General features: G+C 32.1%; 1 protein-coding gene across 1 annotated transcript in view; it reads right to left on the reverse strand.

The window, feature by feature from the left end:
• Positions 1–4,084: 4,084 nt before the first annotated feature.
• LOC110031541 (proteasome subunit alpha type-4) overlaps positions 4,085–21,352 on the reverse strand; it is a 21,802-nt gene continuing 4,534 nt past the window's right edge. The window contains exon 3 of the mRNA XM_020734793.1: positions 4,085–4,173. The gene's annotated coding sequence lies outside the window, so the exon portion shown is untranslated. The remainder of the gene's footprint in view (positions 4,174–21,352) is intronic.

Genomic DNA, 21,352 nt, shown 5'->3' on the forward strand with positions numbered 1-21,352 from the left:
ATCGACATGTCCTAAGTTTAACATGCTTAATGAAGGCTTAAACGCAATAGCCTTAGTTGACTTTATGGCTTGAGTAGAAAATTAGTGTTGGGATCGCTGGTTAAAAACTTTTGTGGATTATAAATAATATATGACTTGGCTTGAAGCTTGGAAATAACTAGGTAGGATCGCTGGTTAAAAACTTTTGTGGATTATAAATAATTATCGTGACGTAGCCCGAAGCTTGGAAATAACTAGGTAGAGGAAATAACTAGGTAGGAACATACGGATGGGCAGTGATAATCATGCTTCTTTATTTTCCTTTTAATAACTAACATTTAATCAACCAAAAATGAATGAGTGAGTCGCTAAAGAAACGAATATAAATTTAAAAAGTTGATATTTACCTTATTTCGGGTCGTCTGCATATGTTATAAACATCTATTTCTCTATTACTCATCTTTAATTCTATTCATCTACTTATGAATAAATGTATGTTTGCTAGATTTAAAATAGTACGCAGCAGTCCGTGAGTCGCTAAAGAAACGAATATAAATTTAAAAAGCTGATATTTACCTTATTTCTGGTCGTCTCATATGCTATAAACATCTATTTCTCTATAACTCATCTTTAATTCTATACATCTACTTATGAATAAATGTATGTTTAATAGATTTAAAATAGTACGCAACAGCCTAATAACTTCATAAGTAAATAATTATGCAACTGTTTATACAAAATTATTAACATGCACTATGAATAATGAAAATAGCATATACATGAATGCTTGTATGTGCATATTAAGAGGGGGATTTCATAGCCTTATGGTACTAGCAGAAGACGACAATGTGTCTGTGCGCGTAGATGTTTTTCCACTACTGCTAATAATTTTGATATTTAAATCGCTAACTGCTATTGTTAATTAGAAAATATTGTTCATAAGCAAGTAGGCACATTTCTACCTAAAACAATCATATAATTTAGATCTCATAATGCTGTGTTGATAGAAAAAATATCTGTCATGAGTGTTTTAGGTTATATTTTGACGGTACTCCTAAGACTTATTTTGAAGTTAAGATTATATAGAAAAAGTGAAGTTAAAGATTAAACTTTAAAGAGTAAAACTAAATTTAATGCATATAAAAGTATAAGTTATTTTCATTAAGGAAATACCATGAAGTCATAATTAGATTATTATATGACTTTGAATAGTGAAATATGAAAGACCAACAAGCATTTTTTTTTTCTTTGGTTTACTATAATTAGAAGTGTGGTTGCTTCACCAGGTTATGTTAGACAACTCGTTATATTATTTTAATATTTCATTCAAGTCTTAAACTTTTAAATGAGATAAATACTAGAATAGTATAATTAGAAGTGTGGTTGCTTCACCAGGTTATGTAGACGACTCGTTATATTATTTTAATATGTCATTCAAGTCTTAAACTTTTAAATGAGATAAATCCTAGAATAATTAATGTGTTCAAAAGGCAATATCAGTAATTGAAGAAGTGAATTTTTTATTGTTATGTAAAATGCTTTCCTTAGTAGCTCTTTTAATAATTTTTTAGATATTAAGCTATCAGTGATATACATAAAATACTTAAAACTTAATTTCACTGTTTGACCGTTTGTTATCGCATTGGTTAATTCTAAGTCTTAGACTGAGTCGAGATAATAATTATGTCTAAATTAAACTTATAGTGTTCATAAATTTTCAACGGAGTTAAGATGATCAATTGGCTCATAAAATAAAGCTTCATTTTGTTGGTTTAAACAATCGATGATGACAACAACAACAACAACAACAACAACAACAACAAAACCATCGATGACAACCTTCAACAAAATTTTTCTTGGATTTTTCATTGAATGTACAATAGAAGAATGGTAAAATTGTGTGCAAGCGAGTTTTTAAAAGAGTCCACATTAAGAGAAACTAAGATTTTGTAATACATAAGCCTATAATTCACTAAATTGAATTGGTTTGCATAGATCACTAGACCTCTTCAACTAGTGGACAACAACCCATCTCTTTCTCACTTGGAACCAACTTCAACATTTCAGCAAAAATAACATCAAGTTCTTTTACAACAGTCCATTTCAAGTTACGCAGAGAGGGAAGAGGTAGAAGGAAGGGGCAGGCCAAATTTTTGAAAATAAGAAGGGAGATTGTTAACCACCATATAAACTCCAAATTTATTGACAAGCCACACAAGAACAAAAATGGGTTATTTTCTCTACTCTATCCAAATAAATATTTTTAATAAAATTTAAATAATATTTCAAAAATCTTTTAAAATAAAAATATCAGAATATAAAATTTTAAAGCTTTCAAATTTCAAATTTTATAATATATAATTAAAAGTTTAGAGTTCTGCACATGAGCACAAATTCCAGTTTGCCTTGCTCTTTTGCTATGAGCCTTTGGTCAGTTGTCACTCCTTGTTTTGAGTTTGAGTTAAAAGATTTTCTCTATTTCTCCATTGGCAACTTGTGGCATATTTCTCAAGAAACTTCCTAGTTCAATAAGAATACATTTGAAATGATTGTTATTCATACTATATCCCCTTAAAACTAAAGCATTCTGAAGTGAATAGCCAAATGACCTCATAACTCTTTTCTTTTAATCAAAATATCATTTACTTCTATCTTCTAAACACATTGTCCACCACTCTCTGATGTATTACCCAAATTAACTAGGATAAAATGACATGAAACTCCTTCAAAACATTACTTCAACTTATTCTACATCAATCTAATTTCAAACTAAACAAATTTATATAACAGCCAAACCTTTCCATGGAATGGGCTGCTTGGACCAAGATTGACAATAAATGAACTAATACTTTGAAGTAAATCTTTTTGCTAAAGCTTAATCAGACAATGGTTAAACTGGAGCAAAATTTTTAGAACTAGATATTAATGGAGGTTGAACATGGACGCAGTCATTCAAGTATGCTATCAAGAAATGAATTTGCTGTTTGCAGGTAGCTAGACTATAATTTCATAAACGTTTTTAATGAAACTTAGTTGCTTATTGATTTAGTTAAATATATTCTTCCATTTTTCAAGCATTCCATGGATTTGAAGGATTGTGTATTTTACAAATGTAACGAGAATGAACATATGAATAAACTTATTAAATGGATACGTTAAAAACATAATATTATTTGATGTTAAGGCTCAAGCATCATAAAATATTAGAAATAAAATGGAGAAAATGATATTAGTTTTAAAATACATTAACATATAACTACAACAACAACAACAACAAAACATCCCAACTAAGTGGGGTCGGCTACATGAATCTTTTTCTCCGTTGAGTCCTATTTAGTGTCATATCTTCATTTAATTCTAATAAATTAAGATCATTTTTTTTTTTAATACAATAAGCCCAAATCATCCTAGGTCTACCTCTGCCTATCTTAAATAAGTCGAATCTAAGACATCCAATCTTCTAATTGGTTAATCAAATGGTCAACGTTCAATGTGACCAAACCATCTACGACGACTCACTCTGATTAATATATAACTATTTAAACTAAATTAATGCTCAATTTTAAATTTAAACAAAAGAATATAGATATTAATAACAATACCAAATCAATTTTTAAAATTCCCAAGACATGGTCCAAGGACCGGAGTCGATGTTGGGAATCAAACAGGGTGGTCGACATAATATAATTTTATAATCACAACAGGAATCAGATCTAAATTTATATGCATGATGTTGGAATGACAAACCAATTTACTCGACCACCAGCACCATTTTTTTTTTTCTAGGTGAATATCAGAAGAAGATTAAATGGCACTCAAACGACTATGGATCATACCATCTCACAACAAAATAAAATTTGCTAGAAGATAAATTACCTGACACATTCTCAATCGAAATCTCCAGAAATATAAAAACCATAATCCGGGGGTGAAAATGCAGATTAATAACAGAACTTGGAATTTCAAACACACCAGTTTTATTCTCCTAAAAGAGTTTAACTTTAAAGGGGAGCAGACAAAGTATAATGTTGCATCGCTGTAAATGAAATGGAAACTAAATAGTGAGAAATAAAATCTTCCTTGTTTCTTCAACAGGCAAACATAGCTCACAAAATGGTTGGATAACAATAAAATTCAATATTATGATCACCCTACCCTTGTGTTTCCTTGCAGTTTGCTAAAGACTCCAACTCCCTGCAGAACGAAACAGTAAAAACCAAAGTAGTCAGGCAGTAGCTTTTAAATGATGGAGCGAGATAGAGAGAGAGAGAGAGAGAGAGAGAGAGAGAGAGAGAGAGAGAGAGAGAGAGAGAGAGAGAGAGAGAGAGAGAGAGAGAGAGAGAGAGAGAGAGAGAGAGAGAGAGAGAGAGAGAGATCACAAAACATGTACTTAAGATATGAATTATCATTTAAGATGCAAATTTGCAATGAGAAACAGATGCGATCATCATTAAACGAAAATGAATTCCGTTTGAGCTATTCTGGCAATCACCAGATTCTGAAATGCAAACAGTAGTAAATTCACAAAAAAAGTTATTTGATTAGGATGGTGCAGCTGGCCTCAATTCACATAGTGGATCATTAAGGTGAGGGAATGATTTACCGCAACAAGTAATCGTGTTATCAGTGCTCTATCATTAGTGTAAGTTGCTCACACTAATGCAAAGTTTCATTGCCTCCAAATTTAGGAATAAGTTTTAAAATGCAAAAGGTTATATATCTGACAAAAAGAAAAAAAATCCATTAAAGGGCACATATTTAGATAGAGTAATGAATTTATTATTGAAAGAAAATAAGGAGACCAATTAAATACAAATGAGAAATCATGGCAAAGAAATAAGTATTGAATACTATCAAATCAATTTTTAGACAAGAATCTACTATTAGATGATCATTTATAGACCGGGGAAGCACACATACAGAACATTTGACACAATTGCCAAACGTCCACAAGCCAATATTTCCAAATTCCATCCATTTATTATCTTCAGGGTGATTAACTCTTTTCATTACCTCTTTCAACTTGTCATCAACTTCCTCCCCCTTCCACTTAAAGCTTCTAACTCCTCACTGTCTCATTCTTCGTTCAGTAATGGTTGATTTAGCTCAGTTTACTACTCAATTCAAGCTTAAACAAGAACGTAAATCATTACTGGATTTCAATGAAACTCCGCCAACAGAGAATCAAGTCTAAGCAAGCCAAATCGACAAAACAGACAAGCAAAAATAACAAAATGGCACGGAAGAGAGAAGAAAGAATTGATGGGTGAAGGAGAAGAACTCGCTATAGAAATTGAAGAATAAAATAACAGGGGTGAGGGATCTAATGATGACAGCAATGACGAAGGGTTCGCTACAACTACAACAAAAGAAGCATTCTGGCATTGCATTGCTGCAGTTGATAAAATGGAAAAAGAGAGCGAAAAGCAAAAATCACATTCCCATCCTCAACACCAAAAAAATAAAAAAATAAAAAGAACTAAGAACCTAAAAAAAGAAAATATAGCAAGTTTCAATGAAACACCTCTAATAAATGGTATTGGATTAAAAACATCTAAATGAGATCCCCTTACAAATACATTTTCAAACCAACACAAAGCTACAAAAATGCTCCATGCATTACAAAGATGCCTTGTTTAGGGTCTGATTAGGGAAGCATTTCCATCGTTTTACTTTCGAGAAAGCTGCCAAACTACAGCAAACAATTTTATTTTTATTTTATTTATTTATTTATTTTATAAGCGAATTTTTACAACCAGATGTACTAAAGTTTATTATAAGAAAGATGTCTTACTTTTTCAAATGAAGAAAACATTATAACATCCTCAACAGCTTTCAAAACAATCTATTTTTGCCTACTACAGTTCTGCATCTAATTTTACAAACAATAGTAACTCTCAAAAACCGTTGTGAACGTTATAAATATTTTTTTTAAGAAAGTCAAACTTTTTATGGCTAAAATACTTTAGCATATTCGGTTTTAAAAGCAGAAAATTAGGTGACCCAATAATGGTATAAATATACTGAATTTAAAAATGAAAAGCATTATATGCGTGTATTAAAAATGACGAGATTGTAAGGCTGCTAACATTAATATTATTTATTGAAAAAACAAACAAGATGGACAAAATTGGAGGATTATTGAAGAAAGTGACGTACAGGAACAAAAATTTAAAATAATCAAACACTTTATAAGTTATTTCAATTTTAGTTTATTTAATTTCTATGATTATTTTTATTTTAAATTAGATGACATGATTATTAAGGGTCACCTAAATTCAAATTGAAATTAGTTTGGTTTTTCTTGTGTTTCTATTTCAATATATAGGAATATATGACTTGTAATCAAATTATTGAATGATAAATAAGAAACCTAGACATCCATTAAATTTATACAGCAAAATATATCGTATCAGAATTTCTTGATGGTAATTATATCAAAAGTCTAGTAAAAGTTATATGAATTTCTTGCACCTCTTACATAACATCAATAAAGCTAAAACAATTGACCTATATGAGACGCATAGACTATGCCTGAAAGATACATCATAATTGTAATAAATTAATTATTAGTTGAATTTACTCAATTTACTCGGGAATCAACATCATTAATTTATTGATTTGTTTCATAAAGCTTATAAGCATCTAAGCATGCAACATTATCATGGACATATTTTACAGATGGGTGGATAAACCATAAGATTCATATGATCATAACGTTAGATCATTTATCATCTTAAGTGGTATCAATTTACGCATTTCCTAGTACAAATATCATTTAATTGTGCTAGATAAAGCTATTGAAGAATCATATAACTATCATGTATGTGACCCGTGGTTACAATTAGCCAGATAATAACTTTATTTATCATCCTAATCATCAGTAATCTCATTGATATTACAAATCATCTTTATAAGATACTAATTATGATGGACAAAACTCTTATGAAGAATATGAGCGCCCTTAGGCATATAATCATAACATCCATTCCAATCCAATACCATTTATCATAGTCATAAATCATATTATAAATATAATTTTTGAACTCAAAAGTTCAGAATGTGTGAATTTCAGACGCGCAGGCAATGTTGTTACCTCCACCATTTCCAAACATAATACTTTTTGATGAGCTAATTTATAAAAATTGTTACTGTGATGATTCAAGTTTTAAATATAAGCTTAACCATGAAGATCAATCATCAACAATTGAGCTGCTTGTTCAGCACTCAGAATGCGCCTAAGAACTATTCCTGAACAAAAGTCGAAGACAGTGTCTGAGCCTGAATTGAGAGATTTTATGTTATTGCTTTTACTGAGATGAATTAATCAGCTGATTTACAGGTTATGGCATCCTCATAAAATCCTTCTCCAACTATACTGTTAGAAGTTATATTAGAAAATAATTTATTCTTGTGAGAAGTATGAGGAGTTATGTCATTTCCTATTTTATATTTATTTCCTTGGATTAGGAGTTATTTTCGTTCCTATTTTATGTTATTTCATTTATCTCCAAATAATTAATATGAAAGTATTGGAGATATATTTCCTTTCATATGAATTATTATTATCTTTCTCATTTTAGGAATCATGCCAAAGGTTATTTATACCCTCCTCCAAATCAATGAAAAAACCCTCATTTAATTCCACTTAGTTCCGCATTATTATGAATTTCAACATGATATCAGAGCCTAATTTCGTACCCTAGCCACCAGTCCTCCTTCCACAGCCACCAGATTCCTTCCTGCCATCCTCAGTGCGGAAAGGGAGGGGCACTCGTCTTGGTATTGGAAACAACAATTTTTTCTTCTTCTCTCCCCGCAGGCATAGGTTGTTAGCTTGCCCTTCCCAAGTCAAGAGCTTCGACTCTGCCGCCCTCACACGGGCAGCTTCTCCCAGCAAGATTTCTGCTAGACCTTTGTTGGTTGGCTCTCCCTCTCACTGGTGACCCTTCTCTGATGAGTTATGCGTCGATAACTTCTCTGATTTCCCTCCTAGCCCCAGGACTTTCCCGTTGTTCTTTTCCTGCAGTAGACCCTCATCCTGAGCTTTTTCCTATAGTAGGTCATTCTTCGGAGCTTCCCCCTACAGCATTCCAGCCTCCTGGTTTCCAACTGTTGGCTTCCCTTACTTTCTGCAGGTCCTTATTACTGGAGGTGCAGTATTTTCTCTTGGAGGTTCTTCCCGCTTTTTTTGGCGCATATTCCCTCCAGCAATCTGGCTTCCCTGATTTCATCCAGATGTCAAAATTTCCAGCAGTCCGGCTTCCTGATTTCCAATTGTTCCACTTTTGCGATTTCCTATAGCCGTTCAGTGCTAGTCCTTTCTTACCAATGCTCTGCATCCCTGCTGATGCCAAGCTTCTCAAGGAAGATCCACAGGCCCTCCTTCGAATACCTACTTCCCTGCAAACTCGCGCAGTCAAAGGCAATCACACTTTACTAGAAGTTAATATTTTCCTTCAGGTTGTCTACTTTCCTACAAACTCCCCTACAACATCACCTGTAGGAGACTTCTATCTAAATGCAGACACTACAGGAACTACAGTCAAAGACAACCGCAGTTGTCTACTTCAACATTATTTGCAGGAGCCTTCTGCCTCCCTACAGACACTGCAAGAATTGCAGTCAAAGACAACAACAGTACCAGATCTCTCTCGCCCATTGTTTGATGCTTTAAAAAATCCAAGTTGAAAATGGTTTTCAACCATGTTTCAACTTGAGTGGGAATGTTAGAAGTTATATTAAGAAATAATTTATTCATGTGGGAAGTAATAAGGAATAAATTATCTCGTGAGAATAAAAGTTATTTCATTTCTTATTTTATATTTATTTTCTTACATTAGGAGTTATTTTCTTCATTTCTTATTTTATATTTATTTCCTTAGATTAGGAGTTATTTTACTTTCTATTTTAGACTTTCCTATTTTATGTTATTTCATTTATCTCAAAATAATTAATATGAATTGATTAGTGAAGATATTAGGAGATATATCTTTCGTTTCATATTATTTAGGTTTTATAATCTTTCCTATTTTAGCATTCATGCAAAGGGTTATTTATATGCTCTTTCATATCAATGAAAAAAGTCATCGTTTAATTCCGCATTGTTCTGAAATTCAACATATACAGATAGATCTACATGTTCCAAAATAATTGTATACTTCCTCTCTAAAATTAGAAGCATTGGTTGAGTTTACACTACCATTGTTATCACTGCCATGTAACTATATAATCTATGCATTGATCAAATAAAGATGTACAAGTATGGTAAGCTCCAAACATAAAACATTTATATTATACATATGCTTAATTAAAACATACTAAAGATTCCAGATATGATCATGAGATAGTTCATCTACCGGCTCCACCATGAAAATCAAATTTCCAAGAGCTGTGAGATTCTTATTAGAAAAGTTTGAGCAAAGTGCCAAAATAGTCCCTGACTATTTACATGAGGTCGTTTTATATTTACATGAGGTCATTTTAGTCCCAAAGTTTATAGAAGTGTTAAATGGCTATTTACATGAGGTCGTTTTAGTCCCAAGAATTATTAAATTAGGCTCTAATAGTCCTCCATAGGGACTATTTTAGACCCAATTTAAAGAGAATGGGGGCCAATTTAGCACCTCTATAAACTTTGAGACAAAAATGACCCCAAGTAAATAGTTGGGGACAATTTTGGCACTTTGCTAAGAACAATTTTATTAGTTTTAAAGAATATGATGCAGCAAAATAATATTCTAATAATTGAAATTAATTTTGTATTTATTGCAGTTTTATTTATTTAATTATTTGGATTACTATTATTTTAAATTAGATAATGGGGTTATTAGAATTTATTAAGATTGGAATTACAAGTGAATTCAAATTAGTTTGATTTTAGCTTATGATAACCCTATTTGTATAATATAGAAGTTTTAATTGCTGGTAATTGAATTATTAAAAAAAAGTCAAACCAATTTTTTTTTTTTTTCTCACTCTCTTCTCTTTAGAGCTCTTCTCACTTAGATAACAAAAAATCTTGTTTTCTATCTCCCCTTCAATTCCTTTCATAGGATTCATTCTCCACATTAGCATTTCTCCTTTAGCCATGCATCAAAGCTTTTTTGAGCCCTCACAGAACCACAACTACCTTGAATTTTCTTGATTCCAAATATTTCCCTTCCACATCCTCTAGCTAGCTAAAATGAAAAAATTCAAAAAAAATAAAAAAAAAAAAGGGGATTAAAAAGAGACGTACAAAGCCATAGGATTTGGGTCAATTTGTTATCAAGACATTAATTTCTACATAAAAATATTACAATAACAAGAAAAATATTAAGAGATTTGCAATACCAGTATGCTAACAAATGTAGATTACCAAATGCCCATATAAAGGAGCAAAAACATGGACTTTGATAGACGTGCACAATGAAAAAACTCCCAAACTCCCAAATAGACTTTGATGGACTTTGATGGAGCAAAAACATGGACTTTGATAGACGTGCACAATGAAAAAACTCACAAACACATGATTTTATCCTCTACAAATCATATGAAAATTGATCGTTAGTTTGCAATCTAAATTGGCTATGCAATATTGGCATATAAGCTCAGAATCACCAAATAACATTGAAATTTTCAATGATATCTGAATGGGATTAATAGAAATAGCAAACCTAAACCCTAATAAAAATAATAATATAATAAAACTGGAGGTTCATGACTAAGAAATTGGCTGCAAAAAGCATAAGCACATCAACTTCAACAGCTTATAAATTATTACACCTCAAACTTAACAAACATCAACAAAGAAACAAGAATCACAAGTCTTCAACCATCATAAATTAATTGAATAGACTGAAAATGCCACTAAAATCAATTTTAAACATTAGATCAAGAAAACATCTCCGAAATTAATAAATTCTTATTTTAATCAATTTCCAACTTTAAAGAAGCTAGCGGAACACATACATTTGGCATGCAGAACAAATAATGCATGCGAACTCAAATTCGCAAAAGTATCACGACAGTAAGTGTGAAAAACTACCATTATAGTTTTGTCAAGAAATCTTATCCCACCTTGAGTTTCAACGTTATGAACGCTTTTTTCATGCAATTCTAGTGTTTGTCAGATGTGGTGTTATCACTAAATTTTTTTTTCATGCAATTCAAGAGTAAGTTGTTCTAGTGTTTGTCAGATGTGGTGTTATCACTAAATATTTTTTGCATGCAATTTTAACTTTAGTTTCTATAATCCTTTGTAGCAATGCCAGCCTGCAACATTTAGTTATATAGTTTCCTCCATACGTCTTTAGATTGATTCTATCTACCTAGTGCATTAGTTTGTTTTTTACTCCAAGTTGTATTTGCCCAAACCCAAGCCACAAAAATCATCCTTCTAGAATCTTATCCTCTATAAGTCCTACTCACAAAGCCTCTCCATCCTTGCTTGCTTTATCATACTCAACTTAGCAAATTTTATTACATGTATACTTCTGTTAGCTAATTCGTAGATGCCTAAGACTTGAAAATATGCACCATTATTAGACTCATTTCACCGATGGTATAATGATTTTGGTCACATCTCCATTTTAAAAACACCAAATTAATTCGACAAGTTATATCCTGTTCTATATTTTCACGCCCTTACATACTTAATACAAGACATCGAAACCTATTATGACCAAACAAATAATAGTTTATCCTCGAATATAAGGTTATCAATGATTCAAAAAATGAATAAGATGAGAACTTATTTGGGTTGATGCATTAACTATCAAGCCAGATGTATTAGCCCAAGTAATGTTAACAAGTTAAAAAATAAATATATTCAATGCATTTTAATATATATATATGTAAATGCATATTGAGTAAATGTAAATATGTATTTTTCCATAATTTTTAGTTAAAAAAGATTTGGGTCAATTAGTTAAAAAAGATAGCATATATTTTTCCATAATTTTTAGAGTAAATTCAATGCATTTTAATTATATAATAAATATATAATACAAAACTTTGCATATACATATATGTAAATGTAAATATGTGTATTTAACTGTATTTTTACATATTGAGCTCTTATAAAGCTTAAAATGATCAGGCTGTCTCTATTTTGTGCTCAACGAGCTCAATAAACAAACAAAAGAAAAAGGTATTGTTCAAGCTTGGCGCCAACTTAATGAACAAAACTGAACACAAATGATTATTGAGCAGAGCACAAGTATATTTGCAAACAAATAGCTCTTTTGGCACTCCTACATTATTATGTTATCATCAATAGTCTCACATCAATAAATATTGGAGATTATATAACGAGTTAATGTAGTATGATTCTAAGCTCTACACCTACATAATAATATTCCGTTAATCAAATAGTCACATGTTAATGTTGTGTCATGTAATGTTGTTAAGGCCTTTATCTATTAAACAACCAAATTAACTTCAAGTTATACTCTTCAATATACCCTGATTCTATTCAACAATAAGCTAAGATATTTAATCCCTTACGCCTAAGAATTAATTCATGCTTCGATATTATTAATAATAAATTCACTAAAATTTTAATATCATCCACTTAGCTTCATTCCATTACTCCAAAGCCTCTAATTCTCTAAATATTCAATTCATTATTCTTTATTTTCACTTAGCTCGAAGGCAGCCTTAAACTATCAAGAGTATGTAACTAGCAAATAGCACAACATTTTTTTCAATTGATAACTACATCAATAATTTTCAATAATAAACCAAAAATAAAGCATATTAAACACAATATTAAAAAAAAACACTAACATAGAGAGAAGATAATAACAAAAAGATACTAGTAAAAAGCTCATTATGGCTAGTTGGGAAAGCAGACGTCTTCCACAATTTTTTTCATTTTGATGCTCTTTATAAATTCAAGTTGTTTAGGTTTGACATATCATAACAAAGGATTTTATCACCTTTCTTCTTTGTTAGTAAATTATCTACCATTCCCAAATAATACTCATTAATAACAAGGAGAAAACTTCGCGAAGTTTCTTAAGTTCTTTCATGATAGATTCATCACTATTAAGTGAAACAAAGTGAGTCCAAACCATTAAAATTATACACTAAAAATATTGTAGAGCACCTTCTTCCAAATTAACTTTGCATATCTCACATATGGATGAATGGATAATGTCTTTGTTGAGTTAAGAGATCTTACTAGGAATTTTCGACATATAAGCAATCCAACCTAGAATAGCAATTTTAAAATGAATAATAGACTTCCAAATCCAAGTTCCTCTAGGATTATGAACACCGCCCCATGCATTAAAAATGAATGGAAAGAGTTGATTGAGGATGATTTATTAGAATTTAGAAGCTAAAAAGGGATTTCATCGTCTTTGTCAAAATTAACTTGTCTGAAAAAGAGAGTATAAAGTTCCTACCTTTCATTAAACTAATAACCAAAACCCCCTTTGCAAATATTATGACAAACAAACTCAGGACTAAAATGTGTGGCAACATAATTAGTAATTTTAGTAACAAAAGTGAAAAGATCATTGAATTGAATGGAAATGGAAAAATCATTTATCCAATTATCTTCCGAAAAGATAATACTTTTGCCAGTATAAACCTATCAAGAAAGATTGAGAATAAATGAATGTATAGTTCTACCCACGCCTTTAACAAAGCTATAGCGGTGAAAAACATGGCCCCTCAAGAAAACCGAAGGGGATATATTTTTAAACTACTCATCTCTATGAAGGTTCTTGTGATAATGCTTTTGGTGCATTGAATCGATTTCAAAATTCATTTTACCGAGGAAAGAAATATTCATCACGCATAAATTTTTCACAACAAGGCAACCTTCATCTTTAGGCTTACGAAAAATCTTCCACTACTAAAGATTTAGACCGTCACCTCCCAGTTTCACTTTTCAATCAAAGTCCATCTAATACCGTCAATTTTTTTATTACATAATCAGGCAAAAAAACAAAACAAAAGTAGATGAATAAAAGAAAGGATTGAAATAATAAACACGATGCGACCACCTTCTGAGGAAGTTACATTTCCAAGAAAAAAGTTTCAATTGAATCTTTTCAATAAGAGAATTCCAAAGAGCTTTCTGTAAACTTTTGGAGCCAAGAGGAATACACAAATACTTGAATGGAAGAGATTCAAGAACTCCCATAATATTGGAAAGATGACACCTGAAACAAGAGGTTTTAATTGAAGATCTATAAATCATTTTGTGAAGGACATTCACAACAATAATAAAAAGAAAGGTTGAAAAAGAATCCCCTTGCTCAAGGAGAGAAAGAGGGTTTGCTTAAGTTCCTTAAATCATATGAACTGCTTGCAAAGCTCACCATTGACAATAAAAATCTCAGAACTTGGAGAAGTACTTGATTCCACAATCCATGAAATAAATTATGGAAGAAAAAAAAAGGCAAAGATCCAATAGCACTTTTCAAATGTTTTTCAAAATCAAATTGAAAAATAAAGTTTTTCTCTTTTGCTTCGAAAAGTCGTGAGAAGTAATAAAACCAATAAGTCATTTACCAGAAATAGAAGTAAAATGTGAAACATCAACCAAATTAGATAAAACTCCTTTAAGCCAATTTGCAGGGATTTTAATGATATTTTAAAAAGACCATTAAGTAAAATAAGAGGTATGAAATTCTTGAGGAATTCACATCTTCTTTCTCAAATACAATACAAATAACATTCGAGCATAAAGACATAAAAGAAACTTTATCCAAGCAAATGCCTTTAAACATATTAGCCAAATGTAGGCGAAGGATAACCAACATTACTTGAAAGAAAATATAATAGATAAATTATTAGAACCATGAAATATGGAAATACTAAGAGAGAAAAAAATTTATCGTTATTTATTTTTTATCCAAATAAAAGAGAATCTGAGGTGGGGGTCAACAGGAGATTGCTTACGTGATCATAAGTATCATTAGAGGTTGAACAACTGTTTCTGAAAAACTTATAGTAAAGAAAGCATAAATAATATTTCAAAGTAATACAATGATTGTACAACCTCATATGATGAATGAATTTGATTTTCTTCTCCAGTTAGCATTTTTTGTGGAGAAATGTAGTTCTGTTATCCCCGTCAAAAACCAACTTGAAGATTTCTCTCAATTCATTTGTATTGCTAAATCTTGTCTTGCTAAAGCAAGCTTGGGACTCAACTTCAATATAAAGTTTTAAAACTATCACCTCGAAGGAATTGCTAAAGCAAGCTTGGGACTCAACTTCAATATAATGTTTTAAAACTATCACCTCGAAGAAAAAAAAAAACCTTCTGCGCCACAACAGAAATCAAGTTTTTGAAACCTTCAGAATAAAACTAATAAATTTCAATGTTGAAATCCTTTGTTTAATGATTTATAGGAAGGTAAGAAAAACAGCAGCCAAAAAAAAGCTCATTCAAAGATTCTTTTTTTTTTTGTTGCTACTATTGGGAATGAGAACATAATGGAGAGAGAGAGAGAGAGAGAATCAAAACTTAGCTAAAAATTTAATTCAGTTTATCGGTAAAGAAATGAATCTAGGATACAAGACAGAAAGGTCAAAAAAATTAAAGATGTTGATAAAATAAACAAGAGATTTGAATGAACTCTACCACCATTAGAAGACATCTCCTCTGAAATAATTGCATCATTGAATATCCATAAAGTATCTATTTTGAGGACCATTTAACACCAAAATCATATAATTCATTCTAGAAGAGCAACTTATTATTCTCATTAGGAGTGTACACATTGGCTGAAACGGAGCCATAATTAGAATGTGACAAGCAGAAATGAAAAGAGATAAAGAATCTACAAAAAATCACAAGAAAGAGCCACTAGAGAAAACCGTTAGAGAATACTCCCAAAAAACTTTTAAGGGTTTAAGCTATCTCATTTTCTAATTCTAATGCCACCAATATATCTAATAACTTCCATAAAAGAATCCACCAACTTAGCATCTTGAAAGGAAACAATATCAAGCATCAGGCATTTCAAGTTCTAATGATCATTAAAAAAGGGTGCTCATCAAATTATAAAAAATAATTTGCAGGATGTGGTTAAAGCACTACCTTCAAATCCCAAGACCCTGCAGTACCGAGCAGACAGAGAGAACAAAAGGGGATGGTAAAATTTGCACGTATTTTAAATTACTGATTTTGATGGTGGTAGAACCTAACACTTACTCTTGATGCCTTCTACAAGCGAGAATGAAATGACTAAATAGGCTTTTGGATTGAAACCTCAATTTTGAGAAGGCAGAAAATTAAGAACTCACAGAAGGAAAGAGAGACACTTACCAATAGGAATTTTGAAGAATTTACCTTTAATAAAAAATTAATGATCATAAACAGATAAATGCCTCAATAAGTTTGGATCTAGACTCCAACTTTCCCAAATTAATATCATGTTCAACTTCCAGCAAATGAGAAATCGTTTTATTGCAGACTTTCTGATGGAATGGCAATCTGAAAGCAACAGTAATATTTCTAGAAAAACTCTTTTAAAATTACATGCGTATGGAATCGTTATAGCTTATCATAAGTCGTTTGGGTGTGAATTTAGGATCCTCAACTTCAACCGACAGCTTAGTTTCCCAGAGAGTCTTTTGATAAGCTAATCAGTTTCTCAAAATTAGAAGTGATAAACTCAAAGAGATGACTAATTTCAGAAACAACAGGCAAATAAAAAGTATTAATCCAGACTTAAATTAATATGTTGGCACTAGAACTATCAATACTATCATCCCACCTTTTGACCAAATAGCAGTGAAGCCATTTAGTTTGATAAAACCTTTCTTCACAATAGAATCATAGTCGAACTTCACAAAGAAAAAATCTGGCTTGGCAAAAGCAATTGATTGAATCCAATCATTACTCCATTGCTAATTAAGAACTTCAAAAAGATCACTTCACAGATTTTATTATCATATACATACAAGTATCGACAGGATTGCACAAACTTTTTGCTGCTTGCTTGAAGAAAAAAACATTTCAAAACAAGCATCTTTTAAAACAGCAAGAAGAAAAGGCATTTGAAAAGAAACAGCTTTTCTGCAAGGGGATGAAAAAACATTTAGACGTGTGAACAATCATTTTACACCCACAGCAAATAGTAGCATTCTCTCGCTACCATGCAATATGCCCTTTCCAAGCATTTGTAACATCTTATAAATTGCGCTCCCTTAAAATGGTTATAATTGGAGGGGAGGACAAGATCATTGGGAAATGTATTGGCTACATTCACATAATATCTTCTTGTAGTCACACTAATAGAACTAAAGGATAAATGTTACCCCCTAGCTGCTTCTTCTTTATTCACAACAACAATATTCTGTAAATTATTCCAAGATTATTCAGGATTAAGAATACATTAACATGCTCGTTTCATTCCTTTGTGATATTACAAGGGTTAAATCTTTCAAGCGGTTTAGGTTAACTTGTTATACATAAAATCATGATTCTAAATTTTGGACCGGCCATTGAGCAAGAAAACGGCAATGTTCGAGACTTAAAAATTCCATCAGGGTTGAGCTGAAAGTTTAATCAAATGATGTGATAAAAATTAAAGTGTTTAAAAATTGCTTAAATGATGTAATAATGATGCAAATATTTGACAAAAAATAAAGATAACTAATCTATGAAACATAAAACAGACATATATCTGCTATAATTTTAAATTTATAAACACCTATAGTTCCAAGTGATGAACGGTTTATTTTGTTTCAAATAATCCATTAAAATCTTATGACAGACATATATCTGCTATAATTTTAAATTTATAAACTCCTATAGTTCCAAGTGATGAACGGTTTATTTTGTACTCATAAGAGAATTTCAAATAATCCATTAAAATCTTATGCACCCAGTTACATAAATATTTTGTTAAGTTATAGTAGATATTACTTAATGCCAATAAAAATATTCACAAGTCAAAGAATTTGAAGAATTATAAGGTAAGAGTTAGGGTTCATTAATTTCAATGGCTTTATTTAAGTCTAAAGTACTTAAATCTAGCCATCCAATAAATAACATACAACCACAAATTGATTATAGTATGATCCAGGTGGATCATCACAACCACTGACTCATTGGTTTAACCATCAATTCTATCCCATTCAATTTGATTGTGAGAAAGAACAATTTTAAATGTGGACCACATTGATAGGGTGACCAGTTCACACTTGAAACATTCAAATCAGCTAATCTAGAATAGGTTTTAAAGGTTTGCGCAGAACCATACATGGGACGACTCTTCTACTCAAAAACAGAAAATTCATTGGCTCAACTGAACCGAGCTTTGTTTCCAGACAAGTTGAAGGTGATTTTGGAGTTTGAAGATTAGGACTACTTGAAGCTTTTTCTATAAAAATTTAGTGAAAATTTAACAGTCTAAGAATCTATGATCTTTATTCTTGAAATCTAAATAAAGCTTTTTTTTAATAAGTATACATAGGACTCTTCTAATCACAAGAAAATTCATAGGCTCAACTGAACTGAACTTTGTTTTCAGGGAAATTGAAGGTGATTTTGGAGTTTGAAGTTTAGGACTAATTAAAGCTTTCCCTATGAAGATATGGTGGAAATTCAACAGTCTAAGAGTCTATGATCTTTGTTCTTGAAATCTAAATAATGTCTCTATAAACATCCTTGCTAGAGCCACCAGAAGATTGTTTGAAAAGAACATTTTATGGGTCTTAAAATTGGTAATATTCTTTTTGACATAAAAAATGATGGGAGGATAGAACCTTAGTTACGTGTTTACCTTATCCACCTCATAATGCTAATCTTGTGATCGATTTCATTCATAGTCATGAATGGAATGTGTTGCAGCTACAATATTCTTGTGATCGATTTCATTCATAGTCATGAATGGAATATGTTGCAGCTACAATAGTTTCCTTACCGATAGTTTGTTGATAAAATAACTTAAGTACCTCTTCTTCGAGACTCTCCTTATACTTATACAATTACTAGAATAAAAAGTTCTAACAAATCACTCAATCTTAAAGTTGTATGGAATTTTGTTAGATAGTAACAAAGAAATTCCCGCTACACTTAAGTATGTCACAAATACACTCCCTTGCACTTTTGCATTTTTTGGCTGAGGTGGTTACAATGTTTCAAGTCACTGGAGAAAATCATGAAGATGTGTGGCTTCTGTTTGGCTTCTTTGGCATCTAAATGAAAGTTTTTTGAAATTAAATCTAAATTATAATTTTCTTATCTATTAAATCTGTCATCAAATTTTGCAGCCCTTCTCTTTGTATTTCAATATAGGCATCCCTTGATTTAATTGTATTGGCAACAACTTTATGAAATAAAAATTTACCAAAAATTTTGGGACAAAAGGACGAGTTAAAGTGATTATCCAAGTTAGGGGTGTAAATGGGCCACACAAAATGGAGCTTTGTACAAGTTATGTTTGTTCAATTTTGTTACTATTCTTGTTAGGTTGGTGCCCATTAATATTTGATTTTTCCTTGTTTATATTCATTTAGTTACTGATTGACTTATTTGTGAACATAAACTTACATAAAATCAAGTTAGCAATCAAAAGAGAGATTTTTATTATTTTGAATGAAAATCAAAAGTTAGCGTCCAGCTGCGTTGTCTGCGCTAGTGCTTCTCCGGTCCGATCTTCTGATCTGAAGCTAGAGCTCTCGTGCGGGTCTTAGGGTTCGTGGCGGGAGAATCGAGCCAGAGCTCTCATGGCGCTTCTTAGGGTTCAACCGAAGGAAGAAGTCTCCGCCTCTGCCGCTTGCACTAACATGTCAGCAGAGGATTGTTTTGTTTTCGGTGATTGTCGACAATGATGTGAGCTTCTGTGTCGAGCGTCGACCTTGTCAAGCTGCAATCCGCGGCTTCTGCGTCGGAGTCCAGCTCCACTGTCTATGTCAGTGATTCTCCGGTCCGATCTTCTGCTTTCTTTCTGCGCCTTTCTCTCCAGCCCAACGCAAATTTCTCGCTGCTGGTGACAGCTGGTTATTCTGATGGCACTTCTTCTTTTGTTGAACAGGCAAAGGTTTCCTTTGCCCACGTGGTGGGAAACCCTCAGGTGGAGTCCGCGGTGGTATTCCCCTCAAAGTATAAAGAATGTCGCGATGACACAAATAATTGTCCTTTTGTTAAAAAGGGAAGTAGAAAAGGTGGGAAAGCAATTTTTTTTCTCTGACTCAGAAATTTCTACCCTGAAACAAAAATTCAAGTTTTCTCTCATTGAAAAATTTCAGTAGAGACATCCACCTATGGAGGTTATTAGAAAGAGCGTAGATGATCTTAAGTCAGTAGACAAATGAAAGGTGGGACTTATGGATGAGAGACATGTGTTGATCCAATTAACAATGGTTGAAGACCACTAAAATTTTTTCCAAGAAATATCTTAATATCGCAGGAAAAGCTATGAAGTTACTCAAGTGGTCTCCTGATTTCGACTTAAACCATGAAACTCCCACTGTACCGGTATGGTTTAGTTTACCTGGTCTCAAGCTGCATTTTTTTCACCAACAGGTTCTCTACTCTATTGGGGTCATCCTAGGGGATCCTTTGAAGCTAGATCTGCCTACTTTCAACCTAGCCAGACTCTCGGTGGCCATAATACTTGTGGAAAGGGATATTACTTTACCGGATGTTATTGAATTCTGGTTGGGCACAACCCACAATGGATATTGACAACAAATCGTCTTGAAACACAGACCCCCATATTGTACCCACTGTAAGATGTTTGGTCATATCCTTGATAAATGCTATAAACTCCATCCAAATTTGAAAACTAAGGTTCAACAAATTTGAAATCTAAGGTTCAAGTGAATAAGAATGGGTCTAAACCCACTGCTTTGGACATTTTAGTTCCACCTGGTGAGGATACTACCAGACAGAAGGCGTCTGTTGCCCCTAAGGACCCCCCATGACACTGTTGTTACTGTTACTGCGAGTGATGTGATGTTGACACCTTCAAACCCCATAGAAAATAATACTGATTGACTATTACCTACAAATGAAAGTGTTCAGACTGATAATCAGGAGAGCCTCGTAGCTTCATGAAGTATCCGGTGTAGACACTGTTGTTATTGTTACTGCGAGGGATGTGATGTTGACACCTTTAAACCCCATAGAAAATAATACTGGTTGACTATTACCTACAAATGAAAGTGTTCAAAATGATAATCAGGAGAGCCTCGTAGCTTCATGAAGAATCCGGTGTAGCGGCAGCTCATACTTCACATATGCTAGAACCTATTGTGGGTACTATGGTTGATATTTCTTCTGCTTCAGCTCTACCACCCCATCAGACCAATTCTTCGGAAGAGGAATGACAGGCCTATTCAAGGAGGAAGAAGAATAATGAAGGCAGACTCCAGCTCGGGAACATATTGGATGATACATTGGTTACTTCTG

This window comes from Phalaenopsis equestris, unplaced genomic scaffold, assembly GCF_001263595.1.
Source record: "Phalaenopsis equestris unplaced genomic scaffold, ASM126359v1 Scaffold000002, whole genome shotgun sequence".
Classification (NCBI taxonomy): domain Eukaryota; kingdom Viridiplantae; phylum Streptophyta; class Magnoliopsida; order Asparagales; family Orchidaceae; genus Phalaenopsis; species Phalaenopsis equestris.